General features: G+C 40.8%; 1 long non-coding RNA gene across 1 annotated transcript in view; it reads right to left on the reverse strand.

The window, feature by feature from the left end:
- LOC126078807 (uncharacterized) overlaps nt 1-19,988 on the reverse strand; it is an 83,251-nt gene that overhangs the window by 18,738 nt on the left and 44,525 nt on the right. The gene's annotated exons all lie outside the window — the stretch shown is intronic.

Genomic DNA, 19,988 nt, shown 5'->3' on the forward strand with positions numbered 1-19,988 from the left:
AAGCTGCTATTCTGCACTAGAATCTCACATTTGGTTTAACAGAGTTAGGAGAGTGATACAAATTTGAATAAATAACTACAGAGTAGAAGTTAACCCAATTCATTTATTATAAAACTTGCTGATTTCTGGGAAATATGGGATTTGTAGATGGGAAAATGAGATAATAAGTGAGGTAATTATTGCCATTCATATAAAAAATGCCAATATGTTTTTCCCTCCATTTCTGAAAGCAGTATTCTTACAATACTATAATATCTAGAGGCTTCACTGGCTTTAAAATGGTTATATCTGTCAGTCATGATGATAATCATAACAGTGGGTACCATTACTGAGCTTCCAGTGCCAAGAAGCTTAGGTCACGGGGATTTGCCTCAGGGAACTCTCTGGCTTCAGTTCAAACTGCCCAAGACACTTGGAGAGTGGCTCATATTCAAGTTCTAGGCTGTAGCTCCCTAAGGACAGAGGTTTTTTCTATCTTCTTCAGAACTGTACCCTGCCCAGCACCCATTACAGTACCCAGCACATGGTGGGTGTTCAATCAATATTTGTTGGTTTGGAGAAGAGAATGCTTGGGGGACAGAATAACAATCCACACGTAGCCCAGGACTGACTCGGAGCTGAAGAGACTGTCTTGTCCTGTATAGACCCAGAGGTCAGAACACAATACAAGTCTTAAGGAAACTGATTTTGGTCTGGCATAGGAAAGTACATTCTAACCCCTGCAGCTTTTTACAAATAGAGCAGGTTACCTTGATGTAGTAAGTCCCCCATTATTGGAGGTGTCCAAGGGGAGATCACATGATTGCTTAACAGGAATATTGTAAAAGAGATTCAAACATTGGCTAAGAGGAGAGAGCACTGGGCTAGATGAATATTGCCTTTATGTCCCTTAGAGTCTGTGATTCTATAATCCTGCATTTGAAATTTGTAAAGATTGTATCCAGAAATGAATATATTTAAAAGGAAGTTAAGTAATAGGTTAGGTCAGATTCCATTAGCCTATAAGCTCTTCTAGGGCAGGTTCTATGTGATGCACCATTGTGTTCCCAGCACCTATCACTGTGCTTGGCATGTATCACACCTTTATTAACATATCTTGAATGAATTAATGGGATCCTAGGTACACTGGGGAACCTATCGTGCTCTAAGCTCCGCTTTCCTAAGAAGTCAAGAATAAAAACTGAACCAGATCAATTTTCCTGTTCTCCCTTCTTATGTAGATTTATAAGTGTGGTCTAGATCGAAATAATTCCACTTATTTATGGTTTAAATGTTGAACCCACCCAGACTGACTGTTTTCCTTTGGAGACATGCCTCAATGCTTGTATTTTCTATTAACCTTGCTAGCTCAGAAGCTGTTTGTGAGCTGACCATGCAGAAGCCCACTTGTGGAATCCTGGAATGAGAGGACCAGAAGGAGCCTGCGAGATGTATTACTCTGTCAGTGGTTGCGAATATGCAGGAGTAAAGAAACATAAATTAACAAGCAGAAAACCATAATCCAACATGGGGAGCCACCCCGGCAGGTGACACTGGAGGGACCCCAGAGGGACACAAATAATTGTGTCTAGTGCTGCATCTGGCACCTACTACCGGCTCAATACAGCAAAAGAATGAACGAACAAATGAAGCATGGTAGTGCCAGGGAGGAGAGCTGGACTTTGAGTCAGAAAACCTAGATTTCTCTCTGGATCTGCCTGTCACTGACTGGCTCTGTGACCCTTACATGTTCCTTACCCTCTTTAGCTGTCATTCAAACAAATATCCTATTTGGGCGATATCAATTGTAGAGGCAGGAAGGTATGGTTGTCAGGACTGGTTAGTAGCAGTGGAAATGGAAGGAAGTGGATGGCTCCAAGAGCTTTTTTAAAGGGAATAGAATGAGTAGGATTGCATGAATAATTGGATGTAGGAGCTGACGGCCGAGCACGACTGCTAGATTTCTGACTTAGGCAGCTGGGTGGATGGCGGGGACGTTTACTGAGATGGGGAACAAGTGAGCAGGAGTGGGAATAATAAGCTGATGAACCATCCCTCATACTCTCAGAAACCCACAGACTTTGGAAGATCTTGAAACTTTGGTTCTTCCCCTACCTCCATGACTCTGAGAATAGACCTGTTGGCTGGGAGGGTTGGACAGGCAGGGTGGCTTCAAATTTGACAGGGCCCCTGGTTATGCCAGTGCTTCCTGAGGCTGGAGTAACTCAGTCCTAAGTCCTTACATCTACAGGGTATGTTTTCCTTATTGCCAAGGCTGCTCCAGAAGGCAAATATGGAGATCCGGGACCCACAAACCTAAAATTATAAAGACAAAGAAGAGAACCAGGGGAAGCTTAAGATTAGAAGCTGGTTTCCTGCCAGAGTTTTGCTTCATTTAATGCACTCGCCCACTCTTTCCCTAGTTTTCAAAGACCAACTGTAGGCTCAACTCTTGCAGCCCATGTCAGTGCCTCCAGGCTTTGGTGTTGAATAAATGAAACTAGAAGGGGGAAAAAAAAGGAGCTCCCTGAGGACTGGGGGTGGCTGGGGAGCATCCAGTTGAGTGGTAGGCCGAGGGAATGGCAGGACAGTATTGATATTTAATGGAGAGGACAGAGTTCCCTGGGGGCACTAAGCTACCACTGCTTGCAGCCTCATTTAAGTGTTGCAAGCCTGGGTACAGTGAGCTGACCCCCGTAGAGCCATGCTAGAGTGGAGAGAATAACCAACACCCTACTGCATCTTCCTAAGATCACTACATAGAAAGGACCCATGCTTTACGCAGCAGGAACACAGGCATGAAAGAGACAAAGGTGGGGAGAGCAAATGTCAAACTGTGAGAAAATATGCTTGTTCTTTTAAAAAAGAATGTTTTATTGTTTCCATTTTTAATTATGAAAGCAATATATGTTTATGATACAAAAAATAATGAAAACAGAGAAGTAATACAAATAAATAGAGCATCAGTTATAATCCTCTAACCATTCTTGCCATCTGGTATATTTACTGAACGCTGATTAGTTGATGCACAATAATTTAAGGCTCACAACAACCCTAAGACTTACACAGTATTATTATGCCCCTTTAATCACTGAAGGAGCTGAGGTTCAGAGAGGATGAGATTTGCCTAAAGTCACACAGCTGGTAAGTGGTGAAGCCTGGATTTGAACCAGGTTCTGTATCCCAATTTTCTAACAATCCTTTGTCTTGATTTACAGATAATACCAAAGATGATGCCATTTCATCAAACATCCCCAATTTTCAAATAGAAAATGTGGCCCCAAAGCAAAAAGGTACTATATGAAGATGTTTCAAAAATGTGTCATGTCTTCAAATTTTGTCACACTTCCTGCTATTTTGTAAACTCACCCATTGCAAAAGTGGTGTTTTGATTCTTTGCTCTTTCTGACAAACAGAACGGAAAGCGACTTTCCTTCTACCGCTTGGCTGAGGCCTCCTTCTGCTTCTCCCCAAGTCAGGTTGTGGTTAGAACTCAACTGCTTAACCTCTTCCTCCTGCAAGTCTCTTTTTTTAAATAGGGCATTTTCACACCATGGACATTCCGTGACTCTAAAAATCAAGCTAATAAACTATCACAAAAAAAAAAGAACAAATAACATGTGTAACAATTTTCCCCATTTCTAAGCTTTACTATCTCTCACATCTTTGACTCTGGCCCATTCCTGAATTCTCCTATCTGACCCTTGGGAAAAGTTTCTTTTGTACAGACTACATAATGGGTTTTTTTAAGTTGAAATTTTAATGGTTTACTCTTTATAGAAATGAATTGTAATGAATTATGTAGGTGCGAATGTCAAAATATTGTTCGCGTCAAGGTGGCCTCAACAAAACATCACTTACCCAATCTTGACTATCCATCTTTGTTTCCCAGTCAGTTTCGTCCCAACAGCTTTATATGCTGCCTGCACATTCTCCACTATTAACTGGTGCTTATTTTTTTTTTTACTCTTTCTGCTAATTCTCCAATGGTTTTTAATATAGGGTTGTCATTAAGGGCAGAATTTAGGGACCAGGCTGCTTCGATTCCAATCTCTTCTTTAATACTCATGGAGCCCTGGTGGTACAATGGTTAAGTGTTCAGCTGCTAACCAAAAGGTCGGCAGTTTGAATCCACCAGCTGTTCCTTAGAAATCCTATGGGGCGGTTCTACTCTACCCTATCAGAATTGACTTGACAGGAACGGGTTTGGTTTTGGTTTTGGTATGACCTTGGGCAAATTATTTAACCTCCTTGTGCTTCCGTTTCCTTGTTTGTAAAACGGGGAAAATAATATCTATTTTATAAGATTGTTGTGAGATCAAATACTTATAAATCTAAAGCTTATAAAGCTCTTGCAACATGACCTGGCATGTTTTAAGCACCTAGTAAATTTTTTTTTTTTTTAAATGTTAGCTATTAAGTATTAACACAAATGGAGCTGTCTGCCCATCTTATCCACCTCCCCCTCAAGGGCAGTAGTCAAGATATATTTCTTAAAAATAATTTTTGATTTTAGTAGTTTTGCTTTTTTATTTATTGTCATTACAAGATTAATGTTGCTTTTTTAATGTAATATATTAAGTTTACTCCATAAATTAATTTTTCTTCTATTCATTTTACATTTCTGAAGGTCGGGCTGACAAAGCATAGACAAGGCTCAAAATGGCCTTGAACAGTGTGCTGAAGATTTTATATTTTATTCTCTGTGTGATGAGGCACTGCCAATGGCTTCAGAGGAAGACAGTGCCATAGTTTAACCTGTGTTTTGGGGAGCTCAGCCTGGCAGCAGTGCAAAGGCTGGGCAGATAAGGAGATCTTGGAGTCAGGGAGATCAGTAAAGAGGCTGTTAGCATAACCCAGACTGAGAGCTTCAAGTAAAGGGCTGGACAACAGAGGATACAGGTGAGAATAATTTGGGGGGAGAATGAAGAGGACTTGAAAATGGAGTAGTGAGAGAAATGGAGGAGATAATTCTGAAGTTTTTGAGTGGATGGGAGGATGACGAAACCATTGAGAGAGATAGTGTCTCCCTTTTCTAAATATAGAAGGGATTTACATTTTTTAAAGAGAGAAAGAGAAGCCCAAGCGTTCAAAGCAAGCCTTTTCCTCAACTCAAAAAAATCTATGTGCACTCAGCACTTTCGATGCCTGAACCTAAACAAAAATAGAAAGAATAAAAAAAGAAAAAAGAACATATAGGGTTGATAATGGTTTTCCCTGAAGATCCACTTAGCAATGATAATCACGCACCCCGAATGTTACACTCCAGGCAGTGTCAGGCAGATGGCAAGTTTGAGAAGCAGCATTCTCCTCCTTGCAGACTTGGAATGTTTTCTCTTCCAAAAGAGCAGTCCGAGCCCTAGCAAGCACCAAACAAGGTCACGAGCCCCCCACCCCCCTCCCATTACACCCTTTCCAAGAATGCCAAAGCATTTTTTCCACTTTCACCCAATACTCCCTTCTCTGAGCTCTCTGAACTTCCTCTGAGCCTCTGAAAAGCATTGGATCATTCTATTATATGTTGTAATTGTATAGGTCTTATAAGCCTTTGTAGACTTCTCTGGAGCAGGCTCCTTTTGCTTCTCTCTCCAGGCCCTTCTCCTGACGCTCCCCTTATTCCCCTGCCCTCCCCCACTGCTATCCCTTCCCATTTCTCAAGTACCAGGTGCTCTTCACACATGGAACTCTATGCTAATCCCTGTACATGCCAGACTCTTTCACAGCCCCATATTTTCGCAGGAACAGTTCCCTCTGATGCAACACCCTTTCTACTCTTTCCCTGGGTGAATCAGCTCAGAAGTTACTCTCTCTCTTAAGCCCTTCATAACTTCTCCAGGTAATGAGGGGTCATGCCTTTTGGTCCTTGCAGGGCTCTAAGCATATCTCTGTTAGCTCACTTATCATTGTTTTTTCATTGTTTATAGGTCTATAAGTTCTAGGGGCAGAGTACTCATCTTATCTACCTGGGTCTCTGGGACCTTGTATCTTTGCTTGGAACTGAAACGCCCTTAGTGAAAGTGTGGCTTGGCTTTTGAATCACTAGGAGACAGCCATATGACTGGAGTATCTCGAAGGTCCTCGCATCTCAAAAAAAAAAAAAAAAAATCTGGTTTGCTCTTGTTAGAAATTTCCTCCAGTGCTCATGCCTTAGCTTGAAGGCACTAAAACTTTTGCTAGAATGCAAATGTTATGTAGTGGACAGAGCACTGGATGGAGAGCCTAGAGACCTAGATTCTATTTCCAGCTCACCTTGCAACTAGTTAGTTCTGTGACCTTGGCCAAATCATATCACCTTTCTGGTCTGGGGTTCTTCATTTACAAAGTAGAATTCAGATTCAATCCAGGACAGTAAATAGTTTTTTTCCTCCAGTGATAATTTTAATTGAATGGTAAGGGACTTACAGAGAGCTATGTTGAAGGTTGTGAAGCTCAGGTCAGGAAAGATACTAAGCTGAAAAGAATATCATGACTATTTTGTCATTTCTGCCCAACATCTGCCTTGAGTTGCTAACATGGAACTGAAAGGGCCTTTGAGATCCTTTTAGCTCAAACATTCCACATTTCATAATCCATGCAAGATTATATGTAAAGTCAGCTCAACAGAAAGTCCCGGACAGTGCAGGAGAAAAATGTAAAACAGAACTAAAATTCACATAAAAAGAGCAGACTTAATGGTTTGACAGAGACTGGAGGAACCCCTGAAACTATAGCCCCCAGATGCTCTGTTAACCCACAACTGAAACCATTCCCCGAAGCCCATTCTTCGAAGATTAGCCAGGACTATAAAACAAAAAATAATACATGTGAGGAACGCACTTCTTAGTTCATTCAGATATACAAGATCAAATGGGCAGCTCTATCCAAAAGCAGGATGAAAAGGCAGGAAGGAACAGGAACTGGTCGAATGGACACAGGGAACCCAGGATGGAAAGAGGGAGTGTGCTGTCACATTGTGGGGATTGCAACCAATGTCACAAAACATGTATAAATTTTTGAATGAGAAATTTACTTGAGCTATAAACTTTTACCTACAGCACACACACACACACACACACAAAGATATGTGAAACCAGTTCAGTTTAATTCAGGCGGTGTCATGGATTGAATTATAAAAAACTATATTCCCCCAAAAATGTGTGTATCAATTTGGCTGGGCCATGATTTCTAGTATTGTACCTTTGTCCTCCATTTTATGATTGTAATTTTATGTTAAGAGGATTAGGGTGGGATTATAACACCCTTACCCAGGTCGCATTCCTGCGCCAATATAAAGGGAGCTTCCCTGGGGTGTGGCCTTCACCACCTTTATTTCAAGAGAGATAAAAAGGAAAGGGAAGCAAGCAGAGAGTTGGGAGCCTCACACCACCAAGAAGGCAGTGCCTGGAGCAGAGCGCATCCTTTGGACCTGAGGTTCCTGTGCTGAGATGCTCCCAGACCAAGGGAAGACTGATGACAAGGACCTTCCTCCGGAGCCAACAGAGAGAGAAAGCCTTCCCCTGGAGCTGGTGCCCTGAATTCAGACTTCTAGCCTACTGGACTGTGTGGGAATAAACTTCTCTTTGTTAAAGCCATCCACTTTTACTTGTTATAGCAGCACTAGATGACTAAGACAGGAGGCATATATCAAGTCTACCACATACTAGGTGTAATGGTTAAGGTTGTGTGTCAACTTGGCTGGGCCATGATCCTCAATGATTTGATACTCGTATGATGATGTAATCATTTCCATTATGAGATTTGATATTATGTGATCACCTCCAAGACGGGATCTGCTGTCAGTAGCCAATCAGGTGAAAGTAAGTTTCCTTGCGGGTGTGGTCTGCAAGGAATATATAAGTGGACTTTCTGGAAAGACTTATTGGCTTTTGCTGGCTCTGGATCCTGCAGCTGGCTCCTGTTCATCTAATTTCCGGTCTTGGGACTGGAGCTAGCATCTTACCTGTGGTCTTGCCTGCTGATCTTTGGGATTCATCGGTCTTCATAGCCTGTGAACAAGAGCCCTGATCTCTGACCTGCTGATCTTGGGTTCATCAGCCCCTGTGGCTACGTTCATCAGGAGAATCCTGACCCATGGACTTGGGACCTTCCAGCCTCTATAATCGCATGAGCCATTTCCTTGATACAAATCTCTATCTATACATATATTTATACTTTTTGCTGATTTTGCTTCTCTAGAGAACCCAGCCTAAGACACTAGGTACTGAGCAGTGTGAGATACAAAGAATAAATAATGCATTATCTTTACTTGTAAGGGACTCAGTGGTGACTGATAAAGGTAAATAATGAGTATTATCTCCATTAACAAATAATATAAATTGACCTCCAATGAGTATAGTAGCTGGGTCTCAAACTAATTTGACTCTAAGTGCTTTGCCCTTTCCTACTATCCCTCATTACCCTTCCAATCAAGTCAGTCTCGCATACAAAAATTTATATACACCTTGCTATACACCCCTAGTTGCTCTCCCCCTAATGAGACAGCACACTTCTTCCCTCCACTCTCTATTTTGGTGTCCATTCAGCTGGTTTCTGACCCTTTCTGTCCCCTCATCTCCCCTCCAGAAAGGAGATGCCAACATAGTCTCATGTGTACTTAATCCAAGAAGCTCACTCTTTACCAGTATCATTTTCTATCCCATAGTCCAGTCCAATCCCTGTCTGAAGAGTTAGCTTTGGGAACGGTTCCTGTCTTGGGCTAACAGAAGGTCTGGGACCGTGACTTCTGGGGTCCTTCTAGTCTCAGTCAAACCATTAAGTCTGGTCTTTTTACGAGAATTTGGGGTCGGTATTCCACTGCTCTCCTGCTCCCTCAGGGGGTTCTCTGTTTTGTTCCCTGTCGGGGTAGTCATCGGTTGTAGCCAGGCACCATCTAGTTCTTCTGGTCTCAAGCTGATGTAGTCTCTGGTTTACGTGGCCCTTTCTATCTCTCAGGTTCATAATTACCTTTGGTCTTTGGTGTTCTTCATTCTCCTTTGCTCCAATCTTACATGGCTGCTTGATAGCATTTAAGACTCCAGACGCCACTCTCCAAAGTGGGATGCAGAGTGTTTTCTTAAGAGATTTTGTTATGCCAATTGACTTAGATAGCCCCTGAAACCATGGTCCCTAAACTGCTGGCCTTTGAAGCCTTCAATTTATTCAGGACTTCTTTGCTTTTGGTTTAGTCCAGTTGTGCTGACCTCTCCTGTAATGTGTGTTGTCTTTCTCTTCACCTAAAATAGTCCTTATCTACTATCTAATTAGTAAAAACCCCTCTCCCTCCCTTCCTCCGCACTCTCACAACCATCAAAGAATATTTTCTTCTTTGTTTAAACTATTTCTCGAGTTCTTATAATAGTGGTCTCATACAATATTTGTCCTTTTGCAACTGACTTATTTAACTTAGCATAATGCCTTCCAGGTTCCTCTGTTATGAAATATTTCATGGATTCATCATTGTTCTTTATCGATGTGTAGTATTCCATTGTGTGAATATACCATAATTTATTTGGCCACTCATCCAACGATGGGCACCTTGGTTGCTTCCATTTTTTTGCTATTGTAAATAGTGCTGCAATGAATATGGGTATGCATGTAACTGTTTGTGTAAAGGTTCTTACTTCTCTTAGGATATATTCCAAGGAGTGGGATTGCTGGACCATATGGTAGTTCTATTTCCAGTTTTTTAAGGAAGTGCCAAATAGATTTCCAAAGTGGTTGTACCATTTTATATTCCCACCAGCAGTGTATAAGTGTTTCAGCCTCTCCATTACCTCTCCAACATTTATTGTGTTTTTTGGATTAAAGTCAGCCTTGTTGGAGTGAGATGGAATCTCCTTGCAGTTTTGATTTGCATTTCTCTAATGGCTAATGATTGTGAGCATTTCCTCACATATCTGTTAGCTACCTGAACGTCTTCTTTAGTGAAGTGTCTGTCCATATCTTTTGCCCATTTTTTAGTTGGGTTATTTGTCTTTTTGTAGTTGAGTTTTTGCAGTATTGTGTAGATTTTAGAGATCAGATGCTGATCGGAAATGTCATAGCTAAAAACTATTTCCAAGACTGTAGGTAATCTTTTTACTCTTTTGGTGAAGTCTTTGGATGAGCGTAGGTGTTTGATTTTTAGGAGCTCCCAGTTATCTAGTTTCTTTTCTGCATTGTTAGTAATGTCTCGTATACTGTTTATGCCACGCATTAGGGCCCCTAGCATTGTCCCTGTTTTTTCTTCCATGATCTTTATCGTTTTAGATTTTATATTTAGGTCTTTGATCTATTTTGAGTTTGTTTTTGTGCATGGTGTGAGGTACGGGTCTTGTTCCATTTTTTTGTAGATGGATATCCACTTATTTGGCCATAATTTTTATGGAAGCAGATCACCAGGTCTTTCTCCCACAGAGCTGCTGGGTGGGTTTGAACTGCCAACCTTTGGGTTAGCAGCCGAGTGCTTAACCATTGCACCCCAAGCATCCTTCACTAACATCAGACACAATGATAAAGTTAGGTATTAAGGGCATCCCCTTCATGATACTTACACATCTGGGAAACCAACCAATAGTCAGACGGTCACTAAGGGAAAATCCAAAGTTGAAGAAAAGAAGATTCAATTAACTGAATGTGTATTTGAGGCTACAATAAACTTAACATAAAATATACAATGTTAGAGCTAGACAGGCCCAAGATCACCTTAGCCAACACTCATTTCACAGAAGGGAAAACTGAAGCCCAGAGAGGAGAACTGACGTGATCAAACCCACACCATTCACTCATTTTCTCGTTCATTCCACAAACATTTATGAAGTACCAGTGAGGAGTAAAGCTTCATCCTAGGCAAAGTGGAACCTTCCATAAGCTGAAAAGTCTAGCTGGGAGATGAATATGAATAGAACCAATTCTTATATTGTATTATTAGTGCTCTGAGACAGAGGTTGGCAAGGGTTTTCTGTAAAAGGCTGGATAGTTAAATATTTCAGGCTCTACTGGCCATACAGTCTCTGTTGCAACTACTCAGCATCATCGTAGTAACATAAAAGCATCCATAGACAATACATAAATGATAAGAGTGGCTGCATTCCAATAAAGCTTTATTCATTGCTGTTGAAATGTAAATTTAATATAATATTCACACACCATGAAATATTATCCTTCTTTTCATGTTTTTCAACCATTTAAAAATGTGAAAACCATTCACTTTAAAAATAATATTTTATTGTGTTTTTGGTGAAAGTTTACACGCAAATTAGGTTCCCGTTTAACAATTTCTACACAATTTGTTCAGTAACATTGGCTACATTTTTCACAGTATGTCGTTTTTCATTGTTTGCATTCTGGTTGTTCTGTTCCCAGTAATCTAGTTTCCCTGCCCCCCTTTCTTCTCTTCTATGCTTTAGAATAAATATTGACCATTTAGTCTCACAGAGATGATTCTTTAAAGGATCACAGAACTCATGCATGATATTGTTTATTTTATGAGTCAATCTGTTATTTAGTTAAAGATGATCTCTTGGAGCAGTTTTGATTCAAGGTTTAAAGAGTATCTCAGGGCAATTGTCTTGGGTAGTTCTCCAGTCAGAACTGGTCCAGTAAATCTGGATTTTTTAAAAAACATTTTATTGTGCTTTAGGTGAAAGTTTACATAGCAAATTAATTTTCCAATCAATGATTCTTAAACAAATTGTTTCATGACATTGGTTGCATTCCCACAATGTGTCAATACCCTTCCTACTTCCTCCCTGGGTTTCCTGTTTCCACTAGCCTGGATTCCCTGTCCCTCCCTTGTCTTCTTATCTTTGTTTTTGGGCAAATGTTGCCTTTTTGGTCTCATATAGTTGATTGTTCTAAGGAGCACATTTTTCATGGATGTTTATTTTATAACCTCATCTGTTATTTGGCTGAAAGGTGACCTTTGGGAGTGTCTATAGTTTCAAGTTTGAAGGCTGTGTTAGGGCAATAGTCTTGGGGGCCTCTCCAGCCTCTTTCAAAACAGTAAGTCTGGGTTTTTTTGTTTTTAATTTAAATTTTGTTCTACATTTTTTGCCCATTTTAACCAGGACCTTCTACTGTGACCCAAGGCAGGGTGGTTGGTAGTGGTAGCCAGGCACCATCTTGTTCTTCTGGTCTCAGATTAGAGGAGGCTGTGGTTTGTGTGGGCCACTAGATCTTTGGATTAATTGCTTCCATGAGTCTTCGGTTTTCCTCATTTTCCTGTTTCAGGTGGGAAGAGACCAACAGTTGCTTCTTAGATGGCCACTTACAAGCTTTTAAGACCCCAGACACTAGTCACCAGGCTAGGATGTAGAACATTATCTTTATGAACTGTGTTTTTACAGTTGACCTAGATGTCCCCCAAGAAAGTCTGGACTTTTTAAGAATTTAAGTTCCGTTTCATATTTTGCTCCCATTCTGTCAGGATCCATCTATTATATTCCTGATCAGAACGGTCAGTAGTGGTAGCCAGGAACCACCTAGTTCTTCTGGTCTCAGGGTAGATGAGGCTATGGTTTGTGTAGACTATTAGTTCTATAGACTAGCTTCTTCTCTAAGTCTTTGGTTTCCTTCTTCCTCTTTTATTCCACACCTGTAGAGACCAATAATTTTATCTTAGAGTGAAAACTATTCTTAAATCATGAGCTGTACAACATCAGGCAACAGGCCAGATTTGGCCCACAGGCAGTGGTTTGCTGATACTTGTCTTAAGTGAACAAAAGTTCTACATGGTTTTTCATCATCTATTGAGGTATGATCTAGTTATTGATTTGATTCTTTTACCAAGAATAAAAGAAAAAGAGAGCATATGTTTGTCAATGTTACTCTGAAAAGATAAGGCCACAGAGGTAGGTATTGTTCACAGAGAAAAGTAAAAGACACAACAAGAGGTTTGAAAGTCCCTAGTCTGTCCTGCTCAACTTACATTTCCAGTTAAGCCCCAAATGCCTCTACAATCTTGAGCCAAATTTTAATTTACTTATTTTTCACATCACAAAGGCTCTTGATATTGTCCAGTTTAAAATGCAGGTTTTTCTACAGAAGAACTGACCCTTTCCAAAGTTCCCACAGAGTCATGTTCAAAGTCAGCCAAATGGCTATATGCGTCTCTCTAGGGTTCAGAAATTTTTCTGACAGCATTAGGGTACCCTGCGTGTGGCCTTGGGGAAGACTGACAGCCTTCCCCTACTGGATGTGAGTACATGAGCGGTGTTTTATTAATCTTTGTATGCCTAGCCTTTAAGAACAGGGTTTGGCATTTCAGGGGCACTAGATTTTGTCATGGTCAGTTTTCCTGATGCAAAAGTATGTGCTTTTACTCCTTATAGGACAATTCTCTGCACCTCAATTTCCTCACTTAGAAAATAAACGTGGTACTATGTACATCACAGGTTTAAAAAATTTTTTTTTATTTTGGTGAAAGTATACATAGCTACACATACACCATTTCAACAATTTCTACATGTACAATTCAGTGACATTGGTTACATTCTTCAAGTTGTATCATCTTCCGTGATATCCCTTTCCACATTATTCCACCACCATTATTTTAAACTCACTGCCACCTAAGCTTCCCATCCAATTTTTTGAGTTGCTGTTGTCAATTTGATCTCACATAGATAATTCTTTAAAAGAGCACTCTGCTCAAAGAAGATGTACTTAACTAAATGTCTGCTTCTTTAAAAAGCAAAAATGCCATGTTGCTTGGCACAGTCTAGATTTGCTTTACATGTGGAAAGCTGACTTTGAGAATCTCATCAACGCTTCTCTCCTTATCAGAATCAATCAATGCTTAGAAATGCTCAAAAGATTATCAATCCAGCAATTTTTAACAAGGAGATGGCCGCCCAGATACTTCAATGGGGAGCACACATTGCTGTATCACAGATTTTTACCTCTGCTGGAAGCTAAACCTTCCACAAAGGCGTTCATCTTCTGTAACTCCAGGATCCTACACAGTTTTTACCTCTTTCTCATTTTCCAATTTTATAAAGAGGAAGCATGTTAATTTATTGACCAGTAGGTGAAATGCTATCTTCCCCTCTGAGGAAAGTGGCACTGCTTTTAAAAAGCCAGTGTAGCATGGGAGTGGGCACAGGGTTGAGCCAGGAAACCAGGAGCAGGTGATGCAAGCAGAGATGAGATTAGAGAAACCTGTTCCTCTCCCTCCTCCAAAATCCTGACTTGAGGTGTTTAAGGAAAGGCAGCGGGGATCCAAACCCAAGAGCTACCCCAAAACTCTAAAAGCTGTTTTCTATAAAGTAGAATGGATCTTGATAGTGCTGTCTGGTATACCAGACTCTTCTGGTGTCCACAAGATGGGTCTAGGCCTCTGACAACAGGCAAATTGGAAGCCCTAAGAATTTTCTTGCGACCTACAAATTATCAGCACATAGAGCTAAGGTAATTTATAAAAGAATGTACAGCAGATGACAGTTTTCTACAACTACGAGGGCCTAAGAAACACTTCTCGAAATATCTGGATATTCAGTGCATATATCATCAAAAACATAGTATCAACAACTGTCCCAGCTAAATGTCTTGTGTTAGCCTTAATTACCTCTGAAATGAACAATTTACAGTTCCTTGGATATACCCCAAGGTTTCCCACCCACATGCATTCATTCACACTACTCCCTCCGCTTTAAAGGCCCCTGCCCATCAAACATTCCTCCCACCACCGAGCTCTGCTGGTCCAAATCCTATCATGGCTCAAGTCCCATTTCAAGTACTGGCTTCTCTTCAAAGCCTTCTTTCATTTGTTTAGCTCTTGTTATAGTCACTTTTTAATGAGTTTACCTCTTGCTTCCCCAATAAGAGTATATGTTCCTTAAGGCCTCACGGTAATCTTTATATTTCCTCATATTCACAATGGTTCCTGATGCAGGTCCTTCAACAAAGTAGGCATTCAAAAAAAAATGTCTGTTGATCATTTGTTTAACCAGAATACAATAACCAAGCTCCACAATTATAAATGGAATGTTTGTACTATTTAGAAGTCTGGACCACAAAAAATTGTTAACAAGGATTTCAATTCAAAACAAACAACAAACTTCTAGAAGATTTACTTAGTTCAACACATTCCAACTAAGTTTTGCACCTTCTGCATGTTTAGCCAAACAGCTGAACAATTTGAATTCAAGTTCTGAATAACAAGCCTGATGCATGGCAAGGTTTTCAATCATCAAGAAAAACTGAATTATATTCAGTGTTGTGCTTTTCAAAGGAGGAACGTGGACTACACACACACACACACACATATGTATATATAATTGTACTTTAAGTGAAGGTTTACAGAATAAACTAGCTTCTCATTAAACAGTTAGTTTTTTTTATACATATTGTTTTATGACATTGGTTAGCAACTCCACGACATGTCAACACTCTCCTTTCTTGACCTTGGGTTCCCTATTGCCAACTTTCCTGTGCCTTCCTGACTTCTAGCCCTTGCCCCTGGGCTGGTGTGCCCCTTTAGTCTTGTTTTGTTTTATGGGCCTGTCTAATCTTTGGCTAAAAGGTGAACGTCAGGAGTGACTTTATTGCTGAGCTAAAAGGCTGTCTTGGGGCCATACTCTCCAGTCTGTCAGGCCAATAAGTCTGTTCTTTTTTGTGAGTTAGAATTTTGTTCTGCATTTTTCTCCAGTTCTGTCCAGGACCCTATGTATTGTGATCCCTGTCAGAGCCATCTGTGGTGGTAGCCGGGCACCATCTAGTTGTATTGGACTCAGTCTGGTGGAGGCCGTGGTAGTTGTGGTCCATTAGTCCTTTGGACTAATGCTTCCTTTGTGTCTTTAATTTTCTTCCTTCTCCCTTGTTCCTGAAGGGGTGAGACCAGTGGGGCACCTTAGATGGATGCTCACCAGCTTTTAAGACCCCAGACACTACTCACCAATGTGAAGTGCAGAACATTTTCTTTATAAGCTATGTTATGCCAATTAAGCCAGATGTTCCCGGAGGCCATGGTCCCCACAGCCCTCAGCCCAGTAATTCGGTCCACCAGGGAGTTTTGATGTGTCTATGGAGCTTCCATGACCTTGTCTTGTACACGCTGTGCTGGCTTCCCCAGCACTGTGCACTGTCTTGCCCTTCACCAAAGTTACCACTTACCTATTGTCTATTAAGTGTTTTTCCATCTCTGCCCCTCTCCTCCCCGTAACCATCAAAGATTGTTTATTTTTGTGTGTAGACCTTTTCATGTGTTTTTATAATAGTGGTCTCACACAGTATTTGTCCTTTTGTGATTGACTTATTTCACTTAGCATAATGCCCTCCAGATTCACCCATGTTGTGAGATGCTTTGCAGATTCATCATCGTTCTTTATCATTGCGTGGTACGCCATTGTGTGTATGTACCATACTTTGTTTATCCATTCGTCTGCTGATGGGCATCTAGGTTGTTTCCATCTTTTTGCTATTGTGAACAATGCTGCAGTGAACATGGGCATGCATATGTCTATTCATGTGATGGCTCTTATTTCTCTAGGATATATTCCTAGGAGCAGGATTGTTCAATCACATGGTATTTCTATTTCTATCTTTCTAAGGAAGAGCATATCCATGAGCAGTGCATAAGAGTTCCAATCTCCCCATAGCCTCTCCAACATTTGCAATCTTCTGCTTCTTGCATTAGTGCCAGTAACGCACTAATCATGGTTTTGATTTGCATTTCTCTAATGGTTAGTGATCTCAAGCATTTTCTCATGTGTCTGTTAGCTGTTTGAATGTCTTCTTTGGTGAAGTGTCTGCCTTTGCCCATTGTTTAATTGGAATGTCTTTTTGTTGTAGAGGTTTTGGATTTTCCTGTTTAGATTTCAGAGATTAGACTTTTGTCAGGTTTGTAATAGCGAACAATTTTTTCCAATCTGTAGGTTCTCTTTTTACTCCTTTGGTGAAGTCTTTTGACGAGCATAAGTGTTTAATTTTTAGAAGATCCCAGTTATCTAGCTTATCTTTTGGAGTTTGTGTGTTGTTGGTTGTGGTTTGTACCCTGTTAATGCCATGTATTAGGGCCTCTAGCATTGATCCTATTTTTTCTCCTATGATCTTTCTAGTTTTTGGCTTTATATTTAGGTCTTTGATCCATTTTGAATTAGTTTTTGTGTACAGTGTGAGGTGTGGGTCCTGTTTCATTTTTGTGCAGATGGACATCCAGTTTTGCCAGCACCATTTGTTAAAAAGGCTGTCTTTTCCCCATTTGATGATCTTTGGGACCTTGTTGAAGATCAGGTAACTGTAGGTGGATGGATTTACATCTGGGCTCTCAATTCTGTTCTATTGGTCAATATATCTGTTGTTGTACCAGTATCAGGCTGTTCTGACTACTGTAGCTGTATAGTAGGTTCTGAGGTCAGGTACTGTGAGTCTTCCTCATTTATTCTTCTTCTTCAATAGTGCTTTACTTATCTGGGGCCTCTTCCCTTTCCATATGAAAGTAATGATTAGTTTCTCCATCTCTTTAAATAATGTTGGTATTTGGATCAGGATTGCATTGTATTCGTAGATTGCGTTGGGTAGAACTGGCATGGACTATATTTTGAAAAGATTTTCAACAAAAGGTATTGAACTAAAAAAGTGTTTCTGAATAAATATTATTTACGTAGAAAATGAGGTAAGCCACTATATACCTCATCCTCACCCTGGTTCACAAATGCCTTGCTGTATGTAGCTCCTTATCCTCCCAAATAAGAGAGAGAAAGACATTGAATGTAAGACGGAATGTTTATACCTATGGCCTCAATGGTTTATTGACTCCATCTTAATCTGATTAGCAACTCTCTAAACCAAAAACCAAACTCGCTGCCATGGAGTCGATTCTGACTCATGGTGACCCTATAGGACAGAGCAGACCTGCCCCACAGGGTTTCCAAGGAGTGGCTGGTGGATTTGAACTGCCAACCTTTTGGTTAGCAGCCTGAGCTCTTAATCACTGTGCTACCAGGGCTCCAGCAACCCCCTAGGCAGGTATTATTATCCCTCTCTTACAGATGACGAAACTGAGGCTGAGAAGGGGTTACGTAACTGCTCTAAGGTCACAGACCTGAAGGTAGACCTAGAAACAAACCTAGGTCTCTTTGGTTTCAAAACTTATACTTTTTTCACTGCACGATGCTGTCTCCTTTCAGTGTTTTCACAGCAACCCAAATAAATAAGCAAAAAGTGGGTTTGGATAAAAGCATTTAAAAATGGGAATGCAGTGGGGTGTAATGAAAACAGAAACAAAACTAAACTAAAAACACTGAACCAGGGGATAGAAGATGCGATTCTAGCTCTGCCATGATCCAGTCAGCTGTATAACCTCAGCCAAGTCACTCTACCTCAAAAATCACAAAATCAGACGATAAGTGATATCCCTATACACCACCTTTCCCTTGCAGGCAGGAAGAATGTGAGGCCCAGATGAAGCCACCTCCCTACAGTAACACAGGACCAGAATTCAGGTCTACCAAATCCATCTCCAATTGTTAGAGAAGGACATAATTTTTGGTAAAGTAGAAGGCCAGTGAAAACAAGGGAAACCCTCAGTGAGATAGTTTGACACGATAGCCACAATAATAGAACCAAACATACCAACGATCATGAAGATGGCACAGGACAGGCCATGTTTTGTTGTTACATGCAAGGTTTCCATGAATCAGAGCCAATTCAACAGCAACAACAACAACAACAAATCTATCTAGGGCTCCTTCTACTGTGTCGTATCTCTCCTTCCTGGGCCTTGGGTCTCCTCATTTATAAAGCAAACCTATGCAAATGTAGAAGGTTTTATTATGATTTCTCAGTGCATAACTACAAGGGGTGAGGGGTCTCTGAGACGCTATGAAAGACCATAGAGCCTCTGAGCCTCTGTGTGTGTGTGTGTGTGTCTGTGTATGAAAGAGAGAGAAAGAGAAGTGAGAGAGAAAGAGAGATGGGGTGGGGGGTGGGTTTGGAGGAAGAGAGGAGAGTAGAAGAGAGATAACAAGAGGAGAAATGACCTAGAGAGAAACCTCTCTCTAGAGCAGCTTCAGATCCTGAAAACTCCCAGCACAAACTATGAGCCCCTTTCCTTAATATCCTGATAGATTTTTTTAAACTTATGGGCTTCTGGATGAGCTTCTGTACCTTATAACAACAACAAACAGCCTAACAAGAAAATAGAGAAAAATATCTTTATCTAACTCTTTTGAAAGCATCAAATGATACCCCAGTACAGTGTATATAGGTAAAACCCATTGCCAGTCGAGTTGATTCCAACCATAGCAACCCTACAGGACAGAGTAGAACTGCCCATAGGGTTTCCAGGGCTGTAAATCTTTAAGGAAGCAGATTCCCACATCTATCTCCCATGGAGTGGCTGGTGGGTTCAAATGGCCAACCTTCCAGTTAACAGCCAGGTGCCTAGAAACACCCAAATATTGAAAAAAGATTACATCCTGAAAAAGATTACATACGTCACCAAAAGAAGAACACTGACTTCCTGGGCCTCTCACCAGATCTTCAATCTCACTTCCTGACCAAAATAACTATTAATGTAAAACAGTCCAAAAACTGCCAGCATTTGAAGTTTGGCTCAGTGGGTCCATGTTGTAAGAGCCCTCCTTTTCCATTTACTGCATGTAGCACATGTGCATTTCCTGCAGGTATATTTGGTAGGCTGGGTCATCAGGGCAGTGTTTTGTTCAGCGATAGATGGGCATTTACTGAAACACCTTTCTGGCTAGAGGGAAAAGACTTACCCTTGTCACCTTGGAAGTTAATGTTATTCCACATGTAGTGCAGTTAGAAGGGTATGAGCAGTATTTTCCAAAGTGTTTTCCTAGAACGCTATCCTTGTGAGATGCTCTGTGGCAAAAGGTTCCAAGGTCAAATAAGTTTGGGAAATGATGCATTCTCTATCATCCTCTTATAGAGCTATAATGCACAGGAACATCTTAAAAAGTCTTCTCTGTGGGCTCCTCCTTCTGTACCAGATTTCTAAATTTCAAGTGCCTCAGGGCTTGGCTCTGGGCCTGAGCTCTTCTCTGTACTCTCCTTAGGTGAACTCATCCAGTTCCATGGCTTTAAATGCC

Source organism: Elephas maximus, chromosome 7 (genome assembly GCF_024166365.1).
Source record: "Elephas maximus indicus isolate mEleMax1 chromosome 7, mEleMax1 primary haplotype, whole genome shotgun sequence".
Taxonomy (NCBI): domain Eukaryota; kingdom Metazoa; phylum Chordata; class Mammalia; order Proboscidea; family Elephantidae; genus Elephas; species Elephas maximus.